This window comes from Bos grunniens, chromosome 11, assembly GCF_055505025.1.
Source record: "Bos grunniens cultivar Pamir isolate PY7600 chromosome 11, Bosgru_T2T1.0, whole genome shotgun sequence".
Classification (NCBI taxonomy): domain Eukaryota; kingdom Metazoa; phylum Chordata; class Mammalia; order Artiodactyla; family Bovidae; genus Bos; species Bos grunniens.
This window is the reverse complement of record NC_141175.1, coordinates 44,923,716-44,944,941: the sequence shown is the minus strand read 5'-3', so window position 1 is coordinate 44,944,941 and position 21,226 is coordinate 44,923,716. Positions and strand designations below refer to the sequence as shown.

General features: G+C 45.4%; 1 long non-coding RNA gene across 2 annotated transcripts; it reads right to left on the bottom strand.

Annotated features, from left to right (window-relative positions):
• Positions 1-1,052: 1,052 nt before the first annotated feature.
• On the bottom strand, positions 1,053-18,691 carry LOC147363035 (uncharacterized). 2 transcript variants are annotated; one of them, XR_015135883.1, is made up of 2 exons: positions 18,431-18,691; positions 1,053-3,687 (listed from the first exon to the last, which is right to left on the bottom strand). It is a non-coding gene; the product is annotated as an uncharacterized LOC147363035 (long non-coding RNA). The 2 variants fall into 2 exon arrangements; XR_015135884.1 differs by lacking the exon at positions 1,053-3,687 and adding an exon at positions 10,969-12,297 and having other exon boundaries at positions 18,431-18,663.
• Positions 18,692-21,226: the final 2,535 nt, after the last annotated feature.

Below are 21,226 nucleotides of genomic sequence, written 5' to 3'. Positions count from 1 at the left end.
ATGGCTGGTCTCATGTGAACAGTCTGGGGTTCACCGGAAGCCATTCTTGAAAGCAGGCATATTCTCCTCTGTCCTCCTTGTCATACCCTCAAAAACAAGAGATTATACTGGCCAAGAATGGCCAGTGGGAGAAAGAGCATTTTACCACACTTTACATGAGAAACAAAGGAATAAAAATCCTCACTAGATATTTTTTCTCCCCAAGTCCCTCTTTAGCTTCTAGCCTTCTCCAACCCTGTCCTTGGTTGCTTCTTCAGATCAGATCAGATCAGATCAGTTGCTCAGTCGTGTCCGACTCTTTGCGACCCCATGAATCGCAGCATGCCAGGCATCCCTGTCCATTACCAACTCCCGGAGTTCACTGAGACTCACATCCATCGAGTCAGTGATGCCATCCAGCCATCTCATCCTCTGTCGTCCCCTTCTCCTCCTGCCCCCAATCCCTCCCAGCATCAGAGTCTTTTCCAATGAGTCAACTCTTCGCATGAGGTGGCCAAAGTAAATCTCCCTAATTCCTTTCCTAATGCAGAGCTATTTGACCTGTACCAGCTTTCCTAGGGGGCTTTTTAAAGCACTTACCTAGCAAAAGGTCACTTTCTCCATAGGGGAGATTCATTCCCTAAGAAAAATAAGAATTCTCCATCATTTTGATTTCTAGTTTCTTTAATACCCTGTGTCATTTCCAGAAGAACTCAAGGCAGCCAAAAATGAGGCCATTAAGAGGAAAATGCCAGAACCTTCTGGTTCTATCTTCCTCAGGTTTAATGTCTCATCAACTTTCCCAACAACTTAATTTTGAAGAAGGTGTCTCCTCTCTCTCAATGTTCTTTGACCTGTTTGTCTGTTTGCTTAATGTTCATCTCTCCTGCTAAATGCTCATTTCCATCAGGGCAGGTACCCTACTGATCACGTTCACTACTGCACCCTAAGCATATGGCGTGGGGCTTGTCACAATAAATAATGAATGGATGTCTGTCAGATGAATGAATGGTCAACAAATGCAGTATTGGTTATCCATTGCTGGGCAACAAATTATCCCAAAATGTACCAGCTTACAACAACAATGATCATTTATTATCTCACACAGGAATCTAGGAACAGCTTTGCTGGGTAATTCTAACTCAGGGTCTCTCATGATGTGACAGTTACACTATCTTCCGGTGCTGCAGTCCTCTGAAGGCTTGACTGGTCCTCCATAAAGTGTACCTTCTTTGTATTTGGCAACAATTTTTTAGGGGACCAGCTTCTATCCACTCAGAGGTACCATGCAAAGGAAAAAAGCACTAGGAAAGAGATTGGCATTCAAATCCTGCTGCTTACCAGCTCCATGATCTCTTTGTGTAAGTCTTGACAAGTCTGAACTCTTTTTTTGATCATTCCTCATTTTTCTCTTCTGTAATAGGGGTTTGCACGACTCTTCTTTGCAAGACAACTATAAGGCTTAAGCAAAAGGAGGTCCATAACGCACCAAGCATAGCACGGTGTGTAATAAGAGCTCGATAAGTGCTGGCTGTTAGAGTGACAACTCCCTCACCTGATCCTTTATGTTCTGGACCTCAGCTTAGCAGTTCTGATACCTCCTGGGTGGTAGAGTTGGCAAGGTTCTCACGTTGCCGATGAGAAAAACAAGTCCAGAGTGCTTAAGTGCTTGTCCACAGTGTGGCTTTGCTCCTCCCTGCTTGTCGGGATCCTGGGCAGGGCTCTCTGAGGAGACTCAGTGACCACCAGCTCAGCAAGGGTGATGAGTGGCCCGAGACAGCGGTGTCCCACCTCAGCTCCTCCAGGCCATTCTTGAGGGGGAGCTGGGACTCTGGTTAACCTCTCGGCTGAGTCTTCAGGAGAGGTTCCTGTGCCTGACCCTCCTCCCCGCGCTGGGTCACAGGGATTAATTAGCGGCTGGTAAAACAGCAAGGACAGAACATCCTTATCCCAACAAGCCACCCGAGTGCCTCCAACAGCTACAGGCAGGTGGAAAACGACCACTTAGGCCTTAATGAGCTTGCTCAGCGGTAATTCTGGGGAGTCCTGAGAGCCTTAGCAGTCATCCAATCTTGTGGTTACTGTTGTTGTTTGGGTTTTCTAGGTTTATTTTGGTTTTTGTTTGTTATGGGGTTTGAGGGTAGGGGGGGTGTTTGTTTGTTTGTTTAAGATTTTCCTCACTGAGCAGACTCCTGCTTTGATTACTCAGCCAGGCTGTCACATCCTACTTTGTGGGTAGATTTCCAGTCATTTGCAGATGTGAGATTATGAGACTGTGTTTGCATTTGCCTGCTTTCTAACTGCCTTCAGTTCACCTGAATAGCTTTCATCTTTAACCCAAAGAGCACGCACTTCTTTTTCGAATCCAATCTAGAACCTGTGACAACCCACTCAGGGCACTAGAGGAGAAAGGGGCCAGACTTTCTCTTTTCCAAAAAAAGTAACTCCCTGCTTAAGCAAAGAAAAAACATCAGACACTTTTTAGGTCAGCAGGGTCAGATGGAGTGCCCTACACAGGTTTTGATGAACACCTCTGTATGTGAGACACCACCATGAAATTTACAATTAGTTTGTGTTCACAGTGCAATAGGCTCAAAGTCCACTTCACCTCACCCATGACCTAAACAGAGGGGAAATTCCTACTTACGCATGAATTTGTACAAGCAGAGTGTCTGAACCAGGGGAGTACCACTGAGACAAGCAAGTTCTGGGTGGCTGGAGAAGGCAATGGCACCCCACTCCAGCACTCTTGCCTGGAAAATCCCTTGGATGGAGGAGCCTGGTAGGCTGTGGGATCGCTAAGAGTCAGACAGGACTGAGCGACTTCACTTTCACTTTCACTTTTCACTTTCATGCGTTGGAGAAGGAAATGGCAACCCACTCCAGTGTTCTTGCCTGGAGAATCCCAGGGGCGGGGGAGCCTGGTGGCCTGACATCTATGGGGTCGCACAGAGTCGGACACGACTGAAGTGACCTAGCAGCACCAGCTTTTTTGCAGTGAGTGATGGCCACCACAAAATCAGGCTCCAGAGCATCACTCACCCCCAATCCAGGGTGTGCTGTTCCCCCCAGGAGAGTTATACTCTGGAGGTGTGGCCCCGCCTCTAGAAGACACTTGGGAAGAATTCAAAGAAAATGTCTGGAAGGACAGCATATTGATCCTGCAGGAGTGGGACCTGGAAGGCTAGGTCTAAGATGAGAGAGGGAACTGACAGGAGGCATAGATCATTCAGTGATCTGATATTGTCATTCTTTAAAACTAAGGTCCAAGGAGATGAAGTCAACTGCTTAAAATCACAGTTTGCCACAGACCTGCCTCCTAGGCTAGGACGTATGGCAGGAGAAAAGCCAGGAGCAGGAGGAGGCAGCATTAGAAGTGGAGGTGAGATGGGAGTTTCTGAGGCTGCTTGAGAGGCACTGAAATGCAGGGAGCTGTGTACTCCGCGTACTTCACAGTGTTTTCCAGGGATTATCTCAGCTTAGCGAATAATGAAGGCAACTCTCTGAGAAATTGAATTTTGCTTCAAGGGTAAGGAAAAAAAGATGCAGAAAGAGAGAAGGGCCTATTCAATTTAGTTGGAGGCCCCAAAAAAGAAGGACTGAGATGAAGCCCTGTCAGGTGACTTTGGGACGCTGCATGCAGATACAGTAGTCTTCCAGAAGCACAGCAGGCAGTTCAGGTCCACAGAGATGCTTCCAGCAGAAAGTCTGTTGAAAAGACAGAGGTAAACTGATCATCATGGGGTCTCAAGAATCAGACACGACTTAGCGACTAAAACCACCACCTTGGTACCTAAAGTGACAGTGAAAGTGTTAGTCATGTCCAACTCTTTGTGACCCCATGGACTGTAGCCCACCAGGCTCCTCTGTCCATGGGCTTCTCCTTCTCCAGGGGATCTTCCTGATCCAGGGATCAAATCCATGTCTCTTGCATTGCAGGCAGATTCTTTACCATCTGAGCCACCAGGGAAGCCCAATGGTACCTAAGAATGACATAATTATCCAAAGACAAGTGCCAAAGGCCAACTCTGCCGGGTGCACCTGCCACCCACATTCCTATCAGCCACTGGCTCTCAGGGATGGGCTTGCCCCTGGGACTCTCCACCTTGTGGAGGACTGTTCATCCCTATGAAATGAGGAAGGGCAAGAGTCCCTAAGGACCCTCCATGTTAGGCTGGCAAATGGGAATATAGACCCTGAGAGGAATGGGTGAGAAGGATGGGAGTGCTGGACCTCAAGTTCCCCTAACTATTGGAGCCGCTCCATACCCTGAAGTGGGGCACTGAGCAGTCCATGTCGGGGAGGGACAGTGTGTGTGTTTGACTCCTTGGTGGGCAGGAGGCTGAACTAAGTCTGCACTGCAGAGTCAAGCCTGCAACATCTGGAGCATCACTCAGGACAAGGAGAACAGAGAGCAGACACACTCTCTGTTTCTGTACTTCTCTTTACCACTACATGCCCCAAATGATGAGCTTTTAATAGATCATCTTCCAATAATGGGCTTACCTGGTGGCTCAGACAGTAAAGAATTCGCCTGCAATGTGGGAGACCTGGGTTCGATCCCTAGATTAGGAAGATCCCCTAGAGGAAGGCATGGCAACCCGCTCCAGTATTCTTGCCTGGAGAATCCCCATAGACAGAGGAGCCTGGCGGGCTATAGTCCATGGGGTCGCAAAAGAGCTGGACATGACTGAGCGTCTAAGCACACTTCCAATAGCGACCAATAACATAATGTGGTTCTCGGGTCATTGGTGATGAGCCTGGCCATCTAGGGCTTGGCCTGATCAAGACTTGGGCTCACCTCTATTCCCAGGTGGGAAGGAGCCAAGTGACAGTCTTGTGTGGTCCTTGGACTCGTGCTACACTCACTTGGTCAATGTCATGTTCCTGTAATCATCATATCCCGTGGCCTCTGGCCTCCAGAGGGTTCAATTTCTGCTGAAAACACTGTAAAAAGAAATCTCTCTGCTTGTCAAACAACAGTTTGCACACTTCAGAGGGTGTGAACGCTGAGACTTCCTATTTTCTGTTCCTTTTCTGAAGTGCAAAGGGCAGCTGATGGGCCAGGAGGCTGTTTCAGGTTAAAGCCCTCCTGCCAGGCTTCCCACGGACCTCCCCGCACACAGCCTCCTGAAGTACCAAGATGCCCAGGCCAGCCTTTCCTGTCAGGAGTCTCACCTGGACAGGAAAAATAGACAAACTTCCTAAAGGCATTTTACAAAACAGAAGAGAACACTTTTTAAAATTCAGATCTTTGAAAACAGACACTCCCAAACAGTGCTGGGAGAAGTGTGCTTTGAAGAGATTTGTTGGCAAGCCATTTGGCAAAAAGCATCACAAGTGCATCTGCCATTCAAAATTCCCATCAAAAGTGCAGGTGGGAATTCCACTTCTAGGAACTTACCCGAGGAAACAGTCTAAGATATGCCTAAAGACTGAGTTGCCAGGGAATTCATTACAGCCTATTTAGAACAGGGAAAAAGCTGCAAACAACCTAAATGGCATCACTGACTCAATGGACATGAGTTTGAGCAAATTCCGGGAGATAGTGAAGGACAGGGAAGCCTGGCATGCTGCAATTCATGGCATTAAAGAGTCGGACATGATTTAGCAACTGAACAACAACAATAGTAGTAATCATACTCCTTGGGTAATTTTCAGCCTAGAGTCCAGGAGTGATTTATACCAGAGGCTCTCCAAACAATTCCCCGGTAGCTCAGCTAGTAAAGAATCTGCCTGCAATGCAGGAGACCCTGGTTCAATTCCAGGGTCGGGCAGATTCGCTAAAGAAGGGATAGGCTCCCCACTCCAGTATTCTTGGGTTTCCCTAGTGGCTCAGCTGCTAAAGAATCTGCCTGCAATGCGAGAGACCTGGGTTCAATCCCAGGTTGTGAAGATCCTCTGGAGAAGGGAACAGCTACCCACTCCAGTATTCTGGCCTGGAGAATTTCATAGACTATACAATCCATGGGATCACAAAGAGTCAGACACGACTGACTGATTTTCATTTTCACTTTCACTGTACAAACCACCATGCTTGGCTGAAATCCATAGCCCTCCTATCTCTTTCTCCCACATCCTACTCCTGCTTGTCATGGCAAAGCAAGCATAAGCTTTGGAAGGGCAGTAGGGAAATTCAGACCTGCCTTTGGAGAAGGCTGCATTTTTGGTAAGTATCTGAAGGCATGACTGATTTGTGTGGGAAGCTGGATACCTGTGGTGAGAGATGGGGCAATGGGATAAACAGCAAGGATGGCTGGCTGTGACCCCAGCCTTGCTGAGGCATCTAGGTGGTTTTCACAAAGTCAGTAATGTCTCTGTGCCACACTTTTCTTGTGGGAATATTTGCCCTGCCTGTAGATTTAATCAGATTAAAAAAAGGAAAACATATCTGCCCTGTCTACCTGCATGGGGAGTCGCCCCAGGATGGCCCAACCTGTGGCCACAGCAGGTTGAATCAGGAGTGGACACCACCCTCACATAGGTCTAATCAGACTTCCTGTCCTGGGATTATATTTTATTTTTAAAAACGTTTTATTTTGTATTGGAGTAGAGTTGATTAGTAATGTTGTGTTAGTTTCAGGTGTACAACAAAGGGATTCCGTTACACATATACATGGCTCTGTTCTTTTTCAAATTCTTTCCCTAATTAGACTGTTACAGAATATTGAGCCCAGTTCCCTGTACTATACAGTAGGTCCTTGTTGGTTATCTATTTTAAATATAGCAGTGTGCACATGTCGATCCTGAACCTCTCCTGGGATTTTAGAATAAGTACCAGGAGGTTCAGGCTCAGTATGAATTGATTTTTTGAAAGAAAGAAATGAAAAGCCTCAGTCTCTGGGCTTGGCCATCTTTGAGAGAGGAAGTTGGGCTATAGAAGAACAGAGCAGCTTGTGGGGCAGAGCTGAGAGACGTTCTTGACTGATTTCCAGTTGCCGAACCCTGGCCTGGCCTGAGACCGAGCTTTCCTTCTATCTTCAGGTCTGAGGAAATGCCCTCATCTTTTATCATAAGTTCCCCAGTTTTGCTCACAGCTAGCTTAAATGGTCTCAGCTTCTCAAAACTAAAGGGTTCTAACTAATACCCTTGCTCACAAAGCTGGTATGAAAATAAAATAGACTAATTTTACACAAAACATTTGAAAACTCCTTTAAAAAAAAACAGACTTAAATTTGCAGTTAGGGCAGGATCACAGGCTCTGACTGTTTTTTTTAGCCCCAAATTTTAAAAAAACTGCTGCTGATTTCAACCCTATCCTTGCCGCAAGTTTAAAAGTACATGTTGCATCCAATTTCTGGGTTTTGGGTGAGGGAAAGGCTGTGGGGAATGTGTCTGTGACTGAAGGCAACATGATCCTTGGATTCTATATTACAATCAGTAACCCTGACTACTCTACTAACAAACTCCCAACTTCAGCAATTTGCAAAATAAAAAGATAACACCCACCTCCTGTCCGAGCCCAAGGGTGTTGGCAAGGAAGCTCTGCTTAAACCCGTTATCTGGGACCCTAGGTTTCTTCTCATGCATTGGAGAAGGAAATGGCAACCCACTCCAGTATTCTTGCCTGGAGACTCCCAGGGACAGGGGAGCCTGGTGGGCTTCCGTCTATGGGGTCGCACAGAGTCGGACACGACTGAAGCGACTTAGCAGCAGCAGCAGCAGGTTTCTTCTACTTTTCTGCTTTTGCCACTTGGCATACCTTCCTTCCAGGGCCACAGAGTTCTCCATGGGTCCTCTGTAACCAGCCAGCAGATAAGGGAAGAGCAAGTGAGAACACAGAGATCTCCTGGGACGTTTTTAAGGAGCCAGGCCTGAAGATGGAAGACTTTGTTTCTGCTCATATTCCATTATTCAGAGTTCAGTCACATGGCCCCACTTAACTATGTGAGAGGTTGGGAAAATGTGGGCCACCTACAAGTCCGCAAGGAAAACGAAATGCTGTGAGCGTCGCAGTCCCTGACTCCATCGTTTAGCCCTTCTTCCCTGACTTCTGTTTGTAGTTGTCCCTGGCCTGCTCTCATGCAACCAATAATACAGGGACTGGCCAACAACCGGCCTGTGGGTTATATCCCACCTACAGCCTGCTTTTGTAAATAAAGTTTTATTGGAACACAGCCATGCCCATTTGTTCATTTCTTGTCTTTGGCTGTATTCCTGTGATAATGGTAACGTTGAATAATTTTGACGAAGACCACAAAGACCACGAAGGCTGAAACATTTACTCTCTGTACAGAAAAATTTTACAACTTCTACAAAAAACACATAAGCTTTCCAAATTCCAAAAGTATGTTGATCCCTCTGAACTGTGTCTTTTCTTCTTCTGTTTCCTTGCCCTTGTGGGTCAGTTTGCTGCCCTGGGCAAACCAGTGAATGAGACCACATGTGGTAAAGCGTTCCATTGTGTTGGGAAGAACTTGGGTGCTCACTTTTTCTGGGGTCATTGGGGCATTTTGGTCATTTTCATAACATTGCTGAAGTTTTCACTATTTTTAGGCTTAAGGAAACTCTTTCTGAATTTAATTCTTTGCACTTATTCAACCTCTAAATGAAGTTCCCATATCATCTGGAAGTTTTAATATGTTTTCAATTAATGGAAGAGAAAGCCAATAATGTGAGTGTGGCCAACTCAAGAACAAGAACAACAACAACAACAACAACAACAAAACGGATTATAGGAAGAGCAAAAACTGGAAAGAGAGCTTAGCAATGTTATGATAAGCCTCACAAACGGCAACCCTAACCCTATTCCTGTAAAATTATCTTATTGTTACTACTGAAAAAATGCCTAACTGCAAAATATGATTTACTGCATAAGTTGCGCTATCTTTATAAATTAAAATATTTTACGTCACTTAGGTCATTTTTAAATTAATAATAACTAGATGTTGCTTCATTTTTCCTCACTATATATGATGTTATTATACTTTGCTGTATGATTGAGACCCTTTGGATCCTTTATTTAATGAAGATTTTGAGACTTCAAAAGAGCCTGCCTCCCCTCTCAAATGGCCTTTTCTTGCCTGGAGTTTCTGTGATTCACTGCAGTACCATCAAATCCCAGCCACTCTGCCAAGCCCTTCTGCGGTGTTTCTAAGCACATAGGTTTGGTTTCTAAGAGCACCAACACGTCTCGCCTCTCCCAGCGCTCAGAGTTTCCACCTTCTGGTTTGGGGCTTTGGCCAGAGCCCACACCCTGTTTTGCAGATGTGCCAGAAGGAGCCCAGACCCTCTGGCAGAAGCGCTATCTTTTCCGCCTGTGGAGTGGCTGGTGGGGCGGTGATGTGGTTGTTGTTCCCCTCCCCCAAGTCACAGGGAGACTCTGGGGTTGGGGCCGGAAGATACGCAGTCTCTTCCTCTGGGCCCCACCTGAAAGAGAAGTTCTAGGCTATGAAGCTTGTGAGGAATTTTTGTTTGCTGCTTTGTGAGTCTTGTTCACGAATCCCCCTTTTCCATGGATCACCGGGGCATTTGAGAACAGAAATTCCAGGGGCTCCAGATGAGACCAGAGGAAACCTCTCTGTCCCCTAAAGGGTCTTGCTAGAATGTAAGCTCCATGAAGACAGGTAGTTTTATCTCTTCATTGATGGATTCTAGAATAGTCCTAATACATATTAACTGCTCAAGAAATATTTGCTGAATGAATGACTCTTAGACAGATGACTGACCAAATGGCATTTGGGAATGACTCTGTGTCTGCTTACTGATACTTCTTTTCTCATTTTTTCAACAACAATAACAACAACAAAAACAGGTTTTATTTAGGTAACATTTACACACAAAGAAATGTATAGGTCTTCAGTGCACAGTCTGATGAACATAGGGAATAGACATTCCCTATGCATCCAAGGGCTTCCCAGGTGTCACTAGTGTTAAAGAATCCACCTGCCAATGCAGGGGACATAAGAGACGTGGTTTCGATCCCTGAGTCTAGAAGATTCCCCTGGAGAGGTACATGGCAACCCACTCCAGTATTTTTGTCTGGAGAATCCCAAGGATAGAGGAGCCTAGCAGGCTACAGTCCATAGGGTCGCAAGGAGTAAGACACAACGGAAGCAACTTAGCATGCACACACCCATGCAACCAATGTTCCAATCAAGTTTTATAATATTTCCATCACCACAGAAAAGAACAATGCCTTGTATTAATCAACTTGGGGTCCAGCCTCACTTTATATAGTCCCCTTTAGAATTCTCATTTCATTTTATCCTATTATAAGAACTCATGTGAGCCTACGCCTACCAAAATATAAGCTCGGTGAGGTTGAAGATACCATGACCTGTCATGGCATGTCTGGAGCCAGGTAACTAAATAGATGTTGACATATGCACTCCTGGATAATCCAAAGATATGTCTTACATCAAAGATGCATTGGGGTGCATGTGACCTATTTCTGAGTGCAGCACTGGGTGCAGAGCACAGAGAGAAGACACAGGGTGGAGGAGAAGGAGAAGCTAGCTAAGTCAAAGAAAGAACAGAAAAGGTTCAAGAAGGGCCAGATAGGGGGACACACAGAGATTTCACAATTTTGTCTCAGGTCAGATCTACTATTCTTACCAGCAAAAGGATTCCCTTCCCAATCATTATATGAAAGACTAGTGTGCTTCATCTCCATACCAAATCTCACATCCCACATTTGCAAATTAGCAGTGCTTCACATTCAGTGGCTGTTCAACACAAGATTCTTCAACAGAATTTATTGAATACCTGTCTTTTCTCATGATACAGCTGTACCTGACCCAAACAACTAGGACCCAAAGGACTCTGCAAGAAATAGGCTAAGATCTAGAATCAGTCACTAGCATCACGGTGCAGAATACAGGTTTTAGAGCCCATTGACTGCATTCAACTCCCAGCACCACTACAAGATGGGCAACTCTGTGCATGTTATTTAACCTCTCTGTTCCACACTGTCCGCATTTGTAAAGGAGCATGACAAGAGGGACGAGTTTCTTGCAGGGATTAATGAAAACAAAGCACATAAAGAGCTTAACATGAGCCCAGCATATTTATTAGCAACTCTTAGAGAATGAGCCTGACAAGAATACCCTCAGCTGCAGGAACTGAGCAAAAAGTATTTCATCTGTTCTGGGGTCAGCTACAGTACTAAGAAGATGCGGCCTCTGCAGGTCACAGTCTCAGCAGAGAGAGGGCCTTGGAGAATCTCATCGGAGGTGGTGGAATAGCCCACAAAGCAGGGACAGAAAAAAAAATGGGGCAGTGGAGACGGAAGAGGAGCCTAGGAGAACTCCTTAGAGAGAGGACAGAAACCAAAAATGAGTGACGTTCAGAAATATGGAGGCAATTCTGCCTTAGGATCCAATACATCTAACTCCTTTCCCCAATTTTGTTCTAATTAAGCTGGTACACACCAGGTATGTGCTTGATATTGGCACATGCACAAATACATCACATGTTTGTCCTGATGAAAAGATTTTGGTAATTAATACAGAATATTGAAAATACAAAATGGAGGAAAAGGAATTTGTGATACATTTCCACTCATGTAGTGGTATCCTGATAAAATGTGATTCTCAGCTCTATAAATTAGATTGATAATGAAATGCAACTGTAGGTTGGTAAGGACTGTAAAAACTGGGGTCTGGAAACTTGAGCTAAGCATCACTTCTTCCCTAGATCAGAGCGAAGCAGAGAGGCAAGAGCCATAGCTTGGATAAGAGGCTCAGTCTGTGTAAACTCTTTCCTTTTTTAGGTCACTTTCAGAGTATCACAATTATTAATTATCCATTTCTACACTCCCTTATTAGAAGGACCCCCTCCAGGGAAAAAGCAGTTGACCTTCTAAAAAATGCAGTCCTTTAAAGGCTTGGGCCTATGACTATCCCCTCTGTGATGTTCTAAAAATGCTTCCCTTGGTGGTTCAGCTATTACTCACATGGCCCAGAACAGCATTTCAGGAAAATTGTTTGTGTCTGTCTCTAGTCCCTGTTCTTAGTTTCTCTTGTTCAGCTGATAAGACTTTACAGTGCCATCCAGGTGAAGGAATCAGAGTTATATCTGCAAATAGAACACTCCACTCCATCACACGTCCCATCTGGTGTGGCAGAAGCTGAGAGTAAGGGCTCCTCCTTCATACTGAGGAAGCTTAGGACATCCTCTCTGGGCCCCAAAATTCCTGGCTGGCCTTCTCCACTGAGGTGGGCCATTGCAGGTGCCCATGAGAGCAGGTGGCACTGCATCTTCCCTGGCATGTTCAGCTTTGGTTTAACACAGAAGCAATTTGACTTGGAGAGTGATGAAGGGATTCCCTCCCCAAGGGATCTGTTTAGCTGGCAGCAGTTCTGGTTAGAAATTTACCTGTTGGCACAGAAAGAAAAGAACAGAGTAATTCTGTCAAAACTGTACAATCAAACTGGTCAGCCCTTTCTGAATGAAGGCCTGATGCTGGAGTCAGCCCCGTGCCCCCATCAGCATGAACAAAGGGCCTATTATTGGATGAAAACAATTACCTGCGTGCCAGCAGGCAGCACTCGGCAGTGGGACCAACATGCTTTGTTTGTATCCCATCACTGCCACTTCCCTGATTAGTGATCTTGAGAAAGTTTTGTCTACCCTCCATGCTTCAATTTTCTTATCTGTGGAACAGATCTAATAAAACCAGCCTCCTAGGGTTTGGGGAAATGATTCAATAAGACTAATCATGGAAAGTGGGCTTCAAAGTGCTTGACACATAGTAGGCTCTCATTATTGCTAGTTTCTCAATATATGTCTCTTCTTTGTTCTTTTGCTTTCCTGCTGGTTTTCCTAAAAACAAGGAGAATGGAAAGAAATAAAAGTTATGAAGAAGACGGGGATATTACAGGCACGGAGGAAGACAGAACTGGCAGGTAGTCTGATGAGGAAAGCTCAGGACATTCAGAAACTAGAACAACGGTGGTATTTTGGGTACTAGTAGGTTCTGCAGAAGATAACTGTGTATTTTTTCTGTCTGCTCAACGTCTTTCCTTCTTGTATTAACTTTCTATTGTTGTATAACAAGTTACTCCAAAACTTAGCAGCTTAAAGCCATGTGCACTGCTGACATCACAGTTCCTATGGGTCAGGAATGTAAGTACAGCTTAGCTGGATCATCCAGCTCAGGGTCTCTCACAGGCTACAGTCAAGGAGTCGGCCAGGTCTGCCCTCACTCAAGGCTCATATGGGGAGGCATCCACTCCGAAGGTCACTCATCGAGTTGTTAATGACAGGACTCAGCTCCTTGTGGGCTATTGGATTGAGGGCCTCAGTTCCTTGCTGTCTATTGGCCAGAGCTGATCCTCAACTTCTTGCCACATGAGCCTTTCCATAGGGTAGCTTATAATATGGGAGTTGGCTTCATCAGAGTAAGCAAGGGAAAAGGGGATCATAGACTTTGGTAAAATAATGTTAGAAGGATATTCCATCACCCTCACTGTATTCTATACATTAGAAGTGGATCACTAGATCAAACTCACACTTAAAGGGAGGGGATTATGTAAAGGCCTAGACATCAGGACATGGTGATCACTGGGGACTTAGAAGGCTGATAACCTCATTGCCCTTCTGGTGAGAGCAACCCTCCATAATACCTGCCATCTCTCCTGGACCCCTCAATGGGATAACATGAGACCCAAGTCATCTTTCATCATAGCACATCCAGTTAGCCACAGTGATTGGTTCAAGAAGTAGCCATGTGACCCAAACTGGGCCAATCAGAGTCTTTCCCTGGGATTTATATATACTAAAACAAGGAGACAGAAGTTCTCTGTTTCATCTGAAATCACTAATATGAAATGATGTAGCCTGGGGTTTCCCATGGCCATATCCTCTACTAATCATAAAAAAGAATTCCAACTCTACAAAGAACAATTTAAGACATCACATTCTGAAGTAAAGACAAAAGATCTAAGATCAAAAAGAGAGCACTAACAAATCAATGGCATTTGTTTTTAACCCCTGAAGCTAGTTTCACCCTTGAAAATGAATATATCTCCCCTTTTCACTTGAGATAGTTTAAGTTGGGTTACATCTCTTGAAACAAAAAGAATCTTGGTTAAGTTGGCCTAGGTTTTTGCATCTGTAAAATCAAAGAGCTAAACCAAATGATTCCATGTTTCAAGTTCTAAGGTTTTGACTTGAATGGTCTGATCCTTTATCAAGAAATAGATTTTTCAGAAGTGGGGAAAGAAGAGCGGCCTGAAGGAAGAGGAGCACACGAGGGGGACAGGGGCTCTCCTGTGACCCGTGGGAGCCAAAGACCAAGTCTGCCTTCTCCAGAATTTACCAAGGCTCCAAGTTTTAACTCAGAACATTAAGAATTCCACCAAAAAGGATTCATGCCTCTAGTGACCCAGGGTAAGAATCAAACATCTTATTTCATATACTGCTGGAGCTATGATAACACAGTCTTCAGGGACATGGATTTTAGAGGCAGTAGCCCTGTGCTTAATGATTATAATAATAAAATAATAATATACAATGTTTACTGAGTGAGTACTACATACCTGGCAATATCTCACATCCCAAGTTCTTGACTTCCTAGGTATGTGACCTTAGACAAGTGACTTACCCTGTATAAGGTAAGCCTCTGCTTCCTCATCTGTAAATTGGGGATAATAGTAGTTCCCTTCTCACAGGGCTATTGTGAGCACCACATATGAGTCAATGCAGGTAAAGCACCAAGCACAGTACCTGGCCTGTGCTGTTCTTCAAATGTTTTTCCTTGCCTTTTACACCCAGCTCAAGTATCATCCACTCCACAAACCATCCGCTCTTGTCCATCCACCTCCTCTGTGCCCCCTCACCCACAGCACTTTATTCTTGCCTGCTTTTCTAGTCCTATGAACTTGCATTACATTTACCTATTCACCTAGTTATCACTCTTGGCCAACCATACTTTATTTATCTGTGGGTTCTTAAAGTCTAGATTCATGCCAAACACACAATTTGGATCTCAACAAATCCAAACAGGTGGATAAGCACAATATACATCAGCCTCTAAAGCAGAGGAGCAGATGATCTGACTGGGAGGAGGACACATCTCTTGGTTTCATGACCTAGTTGGGTATTTAGGATTTTTGTCAAGCGAAACTCTGTTGTGTGTTTGTAAAGCTTCTCCTCCAATGAAACCATCAATTGCTCAAGTGAAGAGTAATAATTCCTCGCAACTGGCAGTCCAACCCATCAGTAACCAGCGTGGAGCCCAGTGTTAATGGGTGCGGTGCTGCTGGTTTGGAAGCTGACCAGAGACAGCAAGTAAACATGACGGTTGCCTGGGTGTACAAACACCAAACCAGCTTCTCATGGCCTCATCCCTGTGACAGTCCAGTCACCGCATCCGTGACACCCACATGTGGCTACTTGTCAGCTCCTGTCAAGCACAGCAGCAAGGGCCGATCACCCTCAAAATGCAGATATTAAGGACAAAAACACAAGAACAGCAGTTTTTATAAGAAGCCAATGTGTTTGTGTGGGTGTGTTCAGAAAAAGTGGTCATTTTCTAAGGCAGGTATATGATAAGGGCCTGTGTTAAAAGAGGAAATATTTCTCTCCTTCTAAGACCACATTCTTTTTTCCAGCTAGAGGCCAGGCAGGACTAGAAGGTTAGAACTGTGCACCCACCCTACTGACGCCAGGAAAATGCTCTGGGGGATGGTCTCCTAGGCTATACACACTTCATTTCTCATTTGTGTGGATGTCAGGGAAGCAGTGCAAAGTGTTTTTGGAATCTATAAGTAGTGTGGAAAAGGAAATGGGAAGCATGCCTGGCTCCCGTGGCATGAATAATGGAATAAAAAATTTTTAATACAATGTTTGCTCCCTTGTACTCACTGGAATTCAACTCCAGGGCATAGTAGGGCTTACAGGATTACAGTGGGTGGTCTCCCTCATGACAGGAATTCAATAAAATGCTTACCAATTCTTCTTCCCCATCTGTTAGTTTCTCTTCATTCACTCACTCATTTATCTATACCCTGTCTGGTTCCTGGTTCTGGAAAAGGAATGCAGCCACATATTCTATAGGCTTGGGGAGCTGCGCATTTTAAGCAGGGGAACTCCCTGCTTAAATAAGACTTTTAGAGCATCCAGCATCTAGAATCAGCGCTGAGGATGAGAATAGAGGTCAGTAGCCATCCAGATGAGTCCTAACTATTGGCTGTGGAGGAGAGAGGATAATCAGAATTTCTTGGCTTGGCCAGAATGTGGATGGTGGAGAAAGAGCAAAAACTAACTAGAAAGTTTCTTGTTTAGGTGATTTTGTAAATGATGACATTACCAAAGACTGACAATACAGAGGAGGAGAATTTTGGAGAAGAGGGGATGAAAAGCATGAGGAACCACCTTAGAGAAAAGTGCCATGTAATGATGTGTCCCATTACCAGTGAAGGGGACAGATAATGTTGCTAAGGAGGGTCATGTGTTGTTCCAGTGGTCAATTGTGGGTTGACCTACAGCGGCACCATGTTGGGTGGCTCTGTCTCACATCCACAGCTGGTCTTACATGCTGATTGTGCCCCATGGCATGACCACTATGTCCACTAAAGGAACTTTGAGAGTGTGGGAATGGGGCATTACAAGCCTAGGACCACCCTTAGAGACCACCCAGAAGGCCTCTCTCTTTACTGATAGTGGGCCTGGTGTGTACCACTTTCACACCTAAATATCTTGAGCTTGGGCAGAAATCCACAGGTAGTGGAAAACTGAGTACACCAGAGTAGACAATCAGACTGCTATGATCGTCCTCAGGCTCTGTCTTGAATCTCTGCCCAAATTTGACCTCCTAACCTGAGGGATGAAGTATACTTAGTCGCTCAGTCAGTTCTGACTCTTTTCAACCCTGTGGACAGTAGCTTGCCAGGCTCCTCTGTCCAAGGGATTTCCCAGGCAAGAATACTGGAGTGGGTAGCCATTCCCTGTGCCAGGGGATCTTTCTGACCCAGGGATGGAAGGTGGATTCTTTACTGTCTGAGCTACCAGGGAAGCCTGGAGGGGAAAGAGGAATTCTTTCCAAGAACCCTAGTCTTCTGTCTTGACCCCCAAAGCACCTTCTCCTCATCTGAAAGCCTCTGCTGCTCCTCCCACGTCCCCATAAACCCTTTATTTTCCACACTGGGCAAGTCTATGAGCCGAGCAGCTTCCTGGGTGGCAGAGCTGTTATCTATTGGAGCAGTTCGGACTTCTTAGGCTGTCTGTCTCTGCTGCATATATAGAAGGCAGCTTGGAGGTTTTCTTTGTTGTTGTTGTTGTTGTTTTGTCTTGTATTGCTTATTTATTCTCACTTTGTTTTAAATAAAAGTTTTAGGCTTCTCAGTATAACGAGCTTTAAAAATTTTAAGAACAGAGGGACTGGGAAATGTCTTGCAGAAGGCTAAGACCCATCCCCACCAAGGAGCAAATGTGGAGGCGACCCCTGCTGGCTGGTTTTGCTCCTGCAGCCCTCTGCCCATCTGAACACGTTAGCCTTTGGGAAGGCCTGGGCAGTTTCACAGGGGAGAATCACCTAACACCAGAAGATACTCCTGCTTTCCGAAACAATGGTCAGTGCCCCGGTAGACTGACCATGTCTAAAACTCATTCCATCACTCTTTGCCCTTCTCTTTCATCAGCTCTTGCACAAATATTCAGGGTCTTAATTTGTTCGTCCGTGGAACATTTCCGGGGCCCTGAGGCAAAGCCCGCACTTCGCCAGCAGTGGGAGCCTTCAGGCGAAAGAACAGGCTTCCTACTCGGTAGTCCAGCTTTAGCAAAGTTGGTCTCTTTCAGTCGTAAAACCCCAGCCATCCAGGCTGAGAACACTCACTCTACAGGGGTTCCTGAGAAGTAGGTTTACATCTACCTAGGATTTTTCAGGAAACCGGAATATTTATTTTATCATGAGATAAGCCGGTGCTTCCTCTAGGCTGAGGCAGAACTAGGCTGCCCCCTGCAGGTGGGAGGGAGAGGTACACCTCCTGAAGGCTGCTGCCCAGGTGGCCTTTGCTCAACCCACGTGACCTTCTTCTCAGAGGTTTCCCCCACGCCCTGGGCGTTGCTCCATGTGATGCTCAACACGCGATCCCCAGACTAGCGGCAGGGGTGCACCTGGGAACTTGTTAGAAGTGTAAATTCTCAGGCCACACCCCAGTCCTACTGAAAGGCAACTCTGGGGGTGGGGCCAGCAGCCCGCTTCAGCAAACCCTCCAGGGGATCCTGATGCACCTCAAGTTTGAGAACCACTGGTCTGGAAAGAGCAGTGTAGCTACCTCTGGGGGCCCTACTAGACAGCCCCGCTACATGAGACGCGGCCCCTCCTGCCTCATGTCAGCCTCGGAACCACAGGATCTCAGAAGTGCCTACTGCAGAGCCCTTCCATTTACAAATGAGAACAGTGAGGTACAAGGGTGTGAGGGAATTCTCCCACAAACCTCGCAAATTACACGAGAGGAAAAGGAAGGCCAGGAAAAGTAACCCTCCCGGGGTTCCTCAGACCTACCTGGGTTTGGGGGCTCTGCCCATTCCTCTCTGCGGGTCTAGCTTTCCCACGCCTGTGCCAGGGCGACTCAGAGCTCAAGGCCTGGAGACAGAGCCCCTGGCTTTGCCTTCCTCTCTTCAGAGCGATGTTCCTTCAGCCTTCTCCTTTTTGATCACACTAAGTCCTGCCTGCCACTCAGATATGGAACAGAAAGGGCCCAGCTGTGAAAGGATCACAGCAGGATTTGGTTTTGTTTTTCATCAGTCTCCAGCATCTTAAAACGATTTGTCAATCAACGAGAGATAGGAAGTCACTAGAAAGACAGGAAACACTGGAGGATGGAAACACATCCTGTTCAGCCGCAGCTGGCTTTGCAGATGAGCGCCTGCGTCTTTCTGGAAGGCTGGGATGAAGGGTATGCACTGCCTCCCTCTCCTCCCAGTGTTCAGATGCACGCTGATTTTCTAGAAGGGCCGGGGAGCCGGGGGGTGGTGGGTAGGAGAGAAGAGAATAGCATCTAATAAAGAGCTATGTGTAAAAAGAATTTTTAAATGGCATCTAATATATTTGCTAACAAAATCAGAGGGGTTCGGTCCCCAAGGGGAGATTATACCTTGAACACGCAGCTTTCTGTCAAAGACTGGAGAAGCAATCGGCCCCTTTTCTAAGCTCTGCACATAGCCACGGAGGATCCCCCGACACTCCCCACTTGCACGGTCTTGGTGACAGGTCCAGAGCTCCTTTGTTTCAGAACATCACCATATACACTTTTCCACCCACTACCCACTGGGTAGGGTGGGCAGTGGAGGAGACTTTATACAAAGGAAAAGCTGTCCTTCTCCTCAGATTTGGAAGAGTCATTTTTGCCAGAGGCTTTAACCGAATGCTGCAGCTGAAACTACTGAGGAAGTACTGAGGGAACTCGTCCAGTAACAGAAGGACAATCCTTTTTCACATTTCAGTGGGAGCTCTACTCCCTTCAGCCCTCTTGGGAGGTGGGCTTTGTACAAGGCTGTTCCATTCAGAGGGACTTCAGCAGGTACTTGTAGCCCAGCTGGACTTTGGGACTGCAATTAAAAGAGGCAGAGGAGAGGATCTTGCAGTGGTGTAGGAAAGGGAGCTCAGGGTATAAAAGGCATGTTCATTATCAACACACTTGCATTACACACACACTCATACTCACACTCAAAGCGAATTCTGCTTTGTTTTCTGAATATCCTGTCTCTGCATTCCAAAAAAGTGTTAAGCTAGTACTTATATTTCTTACCCTCAAGAGCACTTGCTAAGTGGAAAGTTGGTGTTTTCAGAAGATAAGCTCTTTTCCTGGCCTAAATGAAAGTTGTAATCTCATTGAGGATTTTCTATTCTTCTGGAAGTGGGCTGTGTTTAGGGGAGGGATGGGGCAGGAGCTGAAGCAAGAGGAAGATTCACACACTAGGGTCCTGGTATGAAAGATCTAAGAATGTCTAAGTGCTGTGGAACAGGTGATCATGACTTTCTAGCAAGATATGAAACAAGAGAGGAAAAGGCAAATAGTAGTTGGGGTGAGGAAGAAGGAAAATGTGTCCACAAAGATCATATTGTAGGACATATCTGGAGACACCAGAAGGAAAATACAGGCAGCTCTTCCAACAGGAGCATGTGTTCAGGACACATGATTAGAACAACCAACCCCCCAAAAGAGGTGGAAGCAATAAGACACTGTCATGTTGGAGGGGCAGTGGTGATCAGGCCAAGAGTGGCATGTGGCTCCAGGGAACCAAGTTTGCCCACAGTCAAAAATGTTTGGGTTCCATAGATTGGTGGCCTTACATGTACTAGAACTCTGAAATGTTAAAATCCTAGAAGGGGCTTTGCTACTTATCTAATCTGACCCCTTCCCTTTTTATAAGAGAGGAAGCTAAGACTCAGAAATGTGAAACAGCTTGGCCCAAATCACCTTAAACTTGTCAGGACTCTTTCATTCACAATGACAGAAACCCAGCTCAAACCAATTCAATATCCAAAAGGGAATGTACTGGCTGGTGTAACTATGGGAGCCACAACTGGTCCCCACAGCAGGACTGAGACAGAAATTTGGATGTGAACAATTCTAGAATTTATAGCAGAGATAGTATGAGAAATAGACTTCTGTCACAGTCTTCTGTGAAAAGACAGGCAGGCAGGCAGGCATGGGGCTCCCTGGAATTTATAAAACTTTTCTTAAAAACTCCTTGTGGTCTATTTCTCAGAACAAAATAAATCAAACATCCTTTGTGAGAGGCAGGAAATTGCTTGCAACTCTAAATGGCACTTTCCTCCAAGGACATCTCAGTAAGGGTCTAAAACAGAAGTTGGAAACTCATGAGCCATGCACTAAATCCCATCTCCAGCTGTGCATTGTCTGACCCACATATTAGGATGTTTTTTAAAATTCATTTACTTAACAAATAAATGTTGAGCTCTCTAAGTACCAGGTACTATTCTAGGCACTTGGCACACAAAAGTGAACAAAACAAGACAAAAAAAAAAAATCCTTGCTCTCATATACTTTTATTATAATGGTAGGAAATGGGCATATCAATCACTAGGTTTTTAAATTATTATTTATTTGTGTGTGTTAGTCACTCAATTGTGTCTGACTCTTTGCGACCCCATGGATTGGGGCCCACCAGACTCCTCCATCCATGGGATTCTCCAGGCAAGAACACTGGAGTGGGTTGCCATTCCCTTACCTTTTAGAAGGTAATAAATTCCCTTACCTTTTAGAAGGTATTACCATTTAGAAGGTAATAAACAATATGGAGAAGAAAAAAACAGGAAAAGAAGAGAAAATAT